This window comes from Elephantulus edwardii, unplaced genomic scaffold, assembly GCF_000299155.1.
Source record: "Elephantulus edwardii isolate Elephantulus edwardi_28Jun2011 unplaced genomic scaffold, EleEdw1.0 scaffold00152, whole genome shotgun sequence".
Classification (NCBI taxonomy): Eukaryota; Metazoa; Chordata; class Mammalia; order Macroscelidea; family Macroscelididae; genus Elephantulus; species Elephantulus edwardii.
The window spans coordinates 6182394-6189440 of record NW_006399902.1 but is presented as its reverse complement, the minus strand read 5'-3'; positions in this window follow the sequence as shown (position 1 = coordinate 6189440).

Genomic DNA, 7047 nt, shown 5'->3' with positions numbered 1-7047 from the left:
TGAACTTCTGCCTCCATCACCATAGGCTCTGGCTCAAATGCTATTTCATTAAATTCTTCTGTATCTGCCAATTCCTTTTGATACAATGACTCAGTATGTTCCTTCCATCTTCTTTTGATACCTCCTGGATCATTTAACATTCTGCCTAAAGCATCCTTGATTGTAGCAATTCGAGGTTTGAATTTGTTCTTAGATGAGTTTATTCCCGACACAACGGTTTGGTCCTAGCCTTATTATTAATTATTGGTAAATTTATATATACAAGTATCCACTTCCCAGAGAAAATGCCCTTCAACTTGTCTTGTCCACCAAATGACCCCCCCCAAAAAAGCAGGTATCAAACTCCACTGTAGCTCAAGACACCTTGCTAAGCCACACCCTGACGGGATACAACTGTAATAAAAATTAAGCAATAAATAATAAAGTTTGACTAAGCCATATCAATTTAAAGGGTTGGTAAATCTCCTGCCAGCCACCGCAGATTAACCCAAATTTATAATTATCACTGTAAAATGTAGTTAAAAGAAAACAAATAATAAAGATTAACTAGATCTAAGCAGTAGAAAACTAAAGATGCTACTCTAAATAATCCATGAAAGTGACTTTACTGGCTCTCTGAACCCACTCTAAATAATCCATGAAAGCAACTTTACTGACACTCTGAACCCATGACAGCGAAAATTCAGACTGGAATTAGATACCCTACTATGCCTAGCCATAAACTTACACATAAATAGTAACAAAATTACCCTCCAGAGAGCTACAAGCAAAAGCTAAAAAGTCAAAGGACTTGGTGATGCTTTATACTCACCTAGAGGAGACTGTTATGTAATCGATAACGCCAACCACCATTTGTTAAAACAGTCTATATACCATCACCTTCAGCAAACCCTTAAAAGGCATAATAGTAAGCTTAAACTTAATCACAAAAAAAAAGTTAGGTAAAGGTGTGGGCTACATTTTCTTTAAAACAGCATACACATTTTTTTATTCATTAATTGTTGGACAATTACCGCCCCCCCCCAGTCCTCTTTACAATGTACCTCTTATTCTGGGTTGTTGTCATACATATATATTAAAAAAAGTGAACTGGGAAAGGGAGGGAGAGGTGGTAAAATGTAACATTGAATGAATGAAAATCTAACTTTTCTGTACATATACAGATTCTAACATGAAACAAGAAGATAAAGGAGCATTTGATAGTAAATCAAGAGTAGAGAGCTTGGTTGAATGAGGCCGTTAAAGCACGCACACACTTCCCAAGTATCTATGATATAAAAACATATTTTAATCTATTACAATATGAGAGATGATAAGCTGTAAAAAGGTAAGCATACTGGAAAGTGTGCTTGGATTATTCAAAGTGTAGCTTAAACTAAAGCACCTGGCCTACACTCAGAAGATTTCATGACTAACGACCACTCTATATTAGTGTAGCCCTGTATACTAAACCTAAACTACATCTCATCATAAAATAAAACATTTATTTAACTAAAGTATAAAAGAGAGAAATTTTAAGGCCCTCTATGAGGTGGATTGATTCAGTGACTGGGGTAATCGGGATGGGTTTATCGGAGACAGTGTGATTGACACAGGACAGAGCAGAGTTTAGGCCTGTTGTCGCAAATGACTCGAAGGCACATTAATAACAACAACAATGAAAAAGTACTGCAAGGGAAAGATGAAAGACAACCAATAGTAAAAACAAGAAAGATTAAATCTTTTCTCTTTTGCAAAACAGATTAACTAGAAAATTCTGACAAAGCTTTTTAGCTAAACCCTCGAAACCAGATGAGCTACTTATGAACAACTACAAGAATGAACTCATCTATGTGGCAAAATAGGGAGATGATTTATAAGTAGAAGTGAAAAAGCCAACTAACTATGCCTACAGATAGCTGTTAGTCCAGAAAGAGATTTAAAGTTTTACCTAGCGAACAAGGAAATCTAACGTAAACTTTTAGGATACAAGCTTTATTGGAGAGAAAGTGCTAATAACTACATGTGTTGTTTTTGTTTACTGTACAGTCAGAACCGACCCATGACTGACCCTCTGGTGGGTTTTCAGAGGCAGTTAATCACAGGGGAGGACTGACCATCCTTCTCCCAAGGAGCAGCTGGTAGCCTTGAACTGCGTACATTTGGGATTGCAGTGCAGCTTCTTGACACTAGGCCCCCAGAGTCCCCTAATAACTGCATGTTGTTGTTGTTATGTGCCGTCGAGTCGCTTGCGACTCATAGCGACCCTATGTACAACAGCCCTAAACTCCGCTCTGTCCTGTGCCAATTGCACTGTCTCTTACACTCCCATCCCAATTATCCCAGTCACTGAATCAATCCACCTCATAGAGGGCCTTCCTCTCCTGCGCTGTCCCTCCACCCTCCCAAGCATGATGTCCTTCTCCAAGGACCGGTCTCTCCTCACAACATGTCCAAAGTATGTTAGACGGAGCCTCAGAATCCTTGCCTCCAAGGAGCCACCAGTTAGCCTAAAATTAAAGCAGTAAAGCCCCACTTCAATTATTATCTTAATTCTATAATTTCACAGAACTCCCACATCTAAATTGGACTACTCTATTTACCTATAGAAGAAATAATGTTAGTTTGAGTAACAAGAACTTATTCACCATATACAAGTTTATATCAGCACAGATGCCCACTGATAGTTAACAACAAATAGAGATAAACTGCCTATAAATTAGCCTATTATAAAAATTGCTAACCCAACTCAGGCGTGCATTACAGGAAAGATTAAAAGAAGTAAAAGGAACTCAGCAAACAAGAACTCCACGTGTTAACCAAAAGCACTGCCTGTAACACTAGTATTAGAGGCACTGCCTGCCCAGTGACATTAGTTAAACAGCTGCAGTACTCTGACGGTGCAGAGGTAACATAATCATTTGTTATGTAATTAAGGACTTGGATGCACTGCTTAATGAAGGTTCAACTGTCTCTTACTTCCAATCAGTGAAACTGACCTTCCCTTGAAGAGTTGGAAATGAATTTTTTTTCATGTTTTATCGTTTATTTACTTTGAAAAGTGGATACTATACTAAGATTTATCTGTACTTCCTTAGATAAAGTTCTGATTAGTACATACTTTTTTAAAATTTTATTTTATTAATTTTAATGAACATTTACAGAGATTTTAGATTTCCATTCATTCATTGTTACACTTTTCTCCCTGCCTACCCCTCTCCCCCAGTTCACTCCTCTCTTTGAAAAGTAAAAGAAAAATTCTTTCGTTGATATACAATTCCCCTGCAACCCTCCGACAGCCCTGAGTACACTCCACTATGTAATCTTAATTCTGCACTCTTGTGATAACCATAATATCTCATCATATATCACTTTTAAATTGTTCTCTCCCTCATCTGTTTCAATGCAGCATACATAATTTATACAGTTTTTCTCAGTCTTACTCCAACCCTGATGTCAGTCCCATTCTCCAACAGTGGCACCATGCAGTATTTGTCTTTTTATGACTGAGATATTTCACTCAGCATAATGTCCTTCAGTGTCACCCATTTTGAGTAATATTGCATGAGTTCCTTGTTTTTCAATGCAGTGTAGTATTCCATTGTGTGAATATACCACAGCTTCTCTATTCATTCATTTGTTGGTGGGCACTTGGGTTGTTTCCAACTCCTTGCTATTGTGAACAAAGCCGCAATAAACATGAGTGTGCATATATCTTCTTGGATGTCAGCTATGATCTCTTTAGGGTATATTCCCAGTACTGGAATTGCTGGGTCAAATGGTATCTCTATTTCCAACTATTTTCAGAAGGTTCCATACCGCCTTGCACAGTGGTTGCACCATTTTACAATTTCACGAACAGTGAATAAGGATTCCAGTTTCTCCACAACCTCACCAGCATTTGTTGCTTGCTGTTCTCTTAAATTTTGCTATTCTTACAGGGGTGAGATGATATCTTATAGTTGTTTTGATTTGCAACTCTCTTAGAGAGTTAGATTTTGAACATTTCTTCATGTGCTTCTTGGCCATCTCAATGTCTTCTTTGGTGAAGTGTCTGTTCATATCCTGTGCCCATTTTTCAATTGGATTATTTACCTTTATCTTGTTGTGGTGCTCAAGTATTTTATAAATTCTAGATATAAATCCCTTATCTGACATGTCATTACCAAATGATTTTTCCCAGTCTGTGGCTTCCCTTTTTAACCTGTTGGAGAAGTTTTTGGATGTGCATAGGGATTTGATTCTTAGAAGGTCCCATTCATCTATTTTATCTTCTCCTGGTTGTAGAGGGAATGAATTTATAAGATGAGAAGACCTTATGGTGTTTTAATTTATTTATCCACCAACTACTTAATCTGAACCACCTAGGCTCACCATTCAATTGACTGGATAAAAAATTTAGGTTGGGGGTGACCTTGGAGTACAAAAGAACACCTCAGAATGATAATCTACTATGATCCTACAAGTCTATGTCCAAGCATCTCAGTGAACCAATATATTGATCAATGGTACAAGTTACCTTAAGCATAACAGAGCAATCCTATCCTAGAGTCCATACTGACAATAGGGTTTATTTCCTTGATGTTGGATCAGGACATCCACAGGGTGCAGTTCGTTTGTTTAACGATTAAAGTACCACATGATTGGAGTTCAGTCCGTAATAATCCATATCTATAATAATTTCTCCCAGTATGAAAGCACAAGAGATATGGAGCCAACTTCACCAAGCACTCTAAAAATTAATATATTAATTCACCTTAATTTAAAATATTAATTCAACTTGGCCCAAGAGCAGGGCACGTTAAGATTGCGGAGCCTAGCAGTTGCATAAAATTTAAGCCTTTATAATCAGAGGTTCAATTCCTCTTCTTAACAGTGTTTATTATTAACCTAATTTCCCTAATTGTCCCTATGCTCCTAGCAGTATCATTTCTGATATTAGTTGAGCAGAAAGTCCTAGGATATACACAGCTATGTAAAGGCCCTATTATTATGGGACTCTATGGACTCCTTCAACCAACTGCAGAACCTCTTTACCCTCTCACATCTTCTGTACTTATATTCACCATTGCCCCAATATTAGCCTTGACCTTGGCTCTAACTATATGAATTCCACTCCCCAGACCCGCTTCCCCTCATTAACATAAGTTTAGGCCTCTTAGTCATCCTAGCCATCTCTAGCCTAGCAGTATATCCATCTTAAGATCAGGGTGAGCCTCCAATTCAAAACACACCCTAACTGGGGCCCTATGAGAAGTAGCCCAATCTCCCATGAAGTGTTTCTAGCCATTATTCTACTATCAGTTATGTTGACAAGCAGAAGATCTTTTACATTATTTGCACTATTTTTACACTTTTACACTCATTGCAACACAGGAATTTAGGTGCTTAATCTTTCCAACTTGACCTTTAGCCGTAATATGATTTATCTCAATATTAGCAGAAACTAACTGAGCAGCATTTGACCTTATGGAGGGGGAGTCAGAACTAGTCTCAGGGTTTAATTTTGAATATGTAGCACAACCATTTGCTTCCTTTTTCGTAGCTGAATATGCTAATATAATTATAATAAATGCTCTCACAGCCACATTATTCCTGGGACCTTATCATTATTTCCCAATATCTGAACTATACTCAGCTAACTTCACACTAAAAATGATACTCTTAACTAACAATCTGTTTTCCTATGAGTATGAGCATCTTAGCCATGATTTCTACATGATAAACTTATACACTTTCTGTAAAAAAATTTCTTACCAATAACATATTAGCCTTTTGTATATGATATATATCTATTCCTATTATACTAGACTGTATTCCTCCACAAACATAGAAATATATCTGATTAAAGCATTACTTTGATAGAGTAAATAAAAGAGGTTAAAATCCTCTTATTACTAGAATCTTAGGACTTGAACCTAAATTTGAGAAGTAAAAAATCTCTGTGCTAACATCTCACACCACATTAATATAGTAAGGTCAGCTCAATAAACTATCAGACCCATACCCAGAAAATGTTGGTTTAAATCCTTTCCATACTAATTAACCCCTTAATTTTGTCCATTATCATAACTACACTATTTACAGGCTCAATCCTTACCATAATTAACTCTCAGTGACTAATAGCATGAGTAGGACTAGAAATAAATCTATTAGCTATCATTCCCTCAATCATTAAACCCCACAACCTGTGATCAATTGAAGGAGCAACCAAATATTTCTTCACTCAAGTCTCCACATGTGTATTTCTAATAATAGCTGTTTTAATTAACTTTACTAGTTCTGGACAATGATTCATTATAAAAATATCTAACCCAGCTTCCTCTTTCCTAATCCTATCTGCATTACTTACAAAATTAGGCATAATCCCATTCCACTTCTGAGTTCCAGAAGTCCTCAAGAGCAGCTCATTACTAGTGGGTACCATTCTACTTTGATACATGTTGATATTTGTAGAGGGTCTTCAAGTCTTTTGTTCACAGGGTTGCTATGAGTCATGCTCTACTCAAAATCAATCATCAACAACAACCATCCTACTCACATGACAAAAATATACTCCCCTTTCAATCTTATCTCAAATCTCACCATCAGTCACATCATACTATTATCTGCTATTGCATAAATTTTAATTAGAAGCTGAGGTGGACTCAATCAAACAGAGTTATGAAAAATCATAGCCTATTCATCAATTGCCCTCTTGGATAGGACGAATGTCGGCTATTGTTATTTATAATCCAACTGTAACCACTAATTAATCTTATAATTTATATTCTTCTTACTGGAGCAATGTGGGTAGGTGTGTTGGAATTAGTGAGACTGGCTTAAGACAGGGCAGGCTTCAGGGTCGCTGTACATAGGGTTGCTATAAGTTGCAGGTGACTTGATGGCACATAACAACACAACAACAACATAGCCTACTGCCTATGACATGTCAAATAATAACAACTACAGGCAGTTTGTCTAACAGATTTTTTTTTCAAGTTTTAAGTATTTAATTAATGAACCCCTTTAAATGAAACACATAACAGCTTTTTCACTGTGTCTTAAGCTTCAGGGCAGAGGGAATGA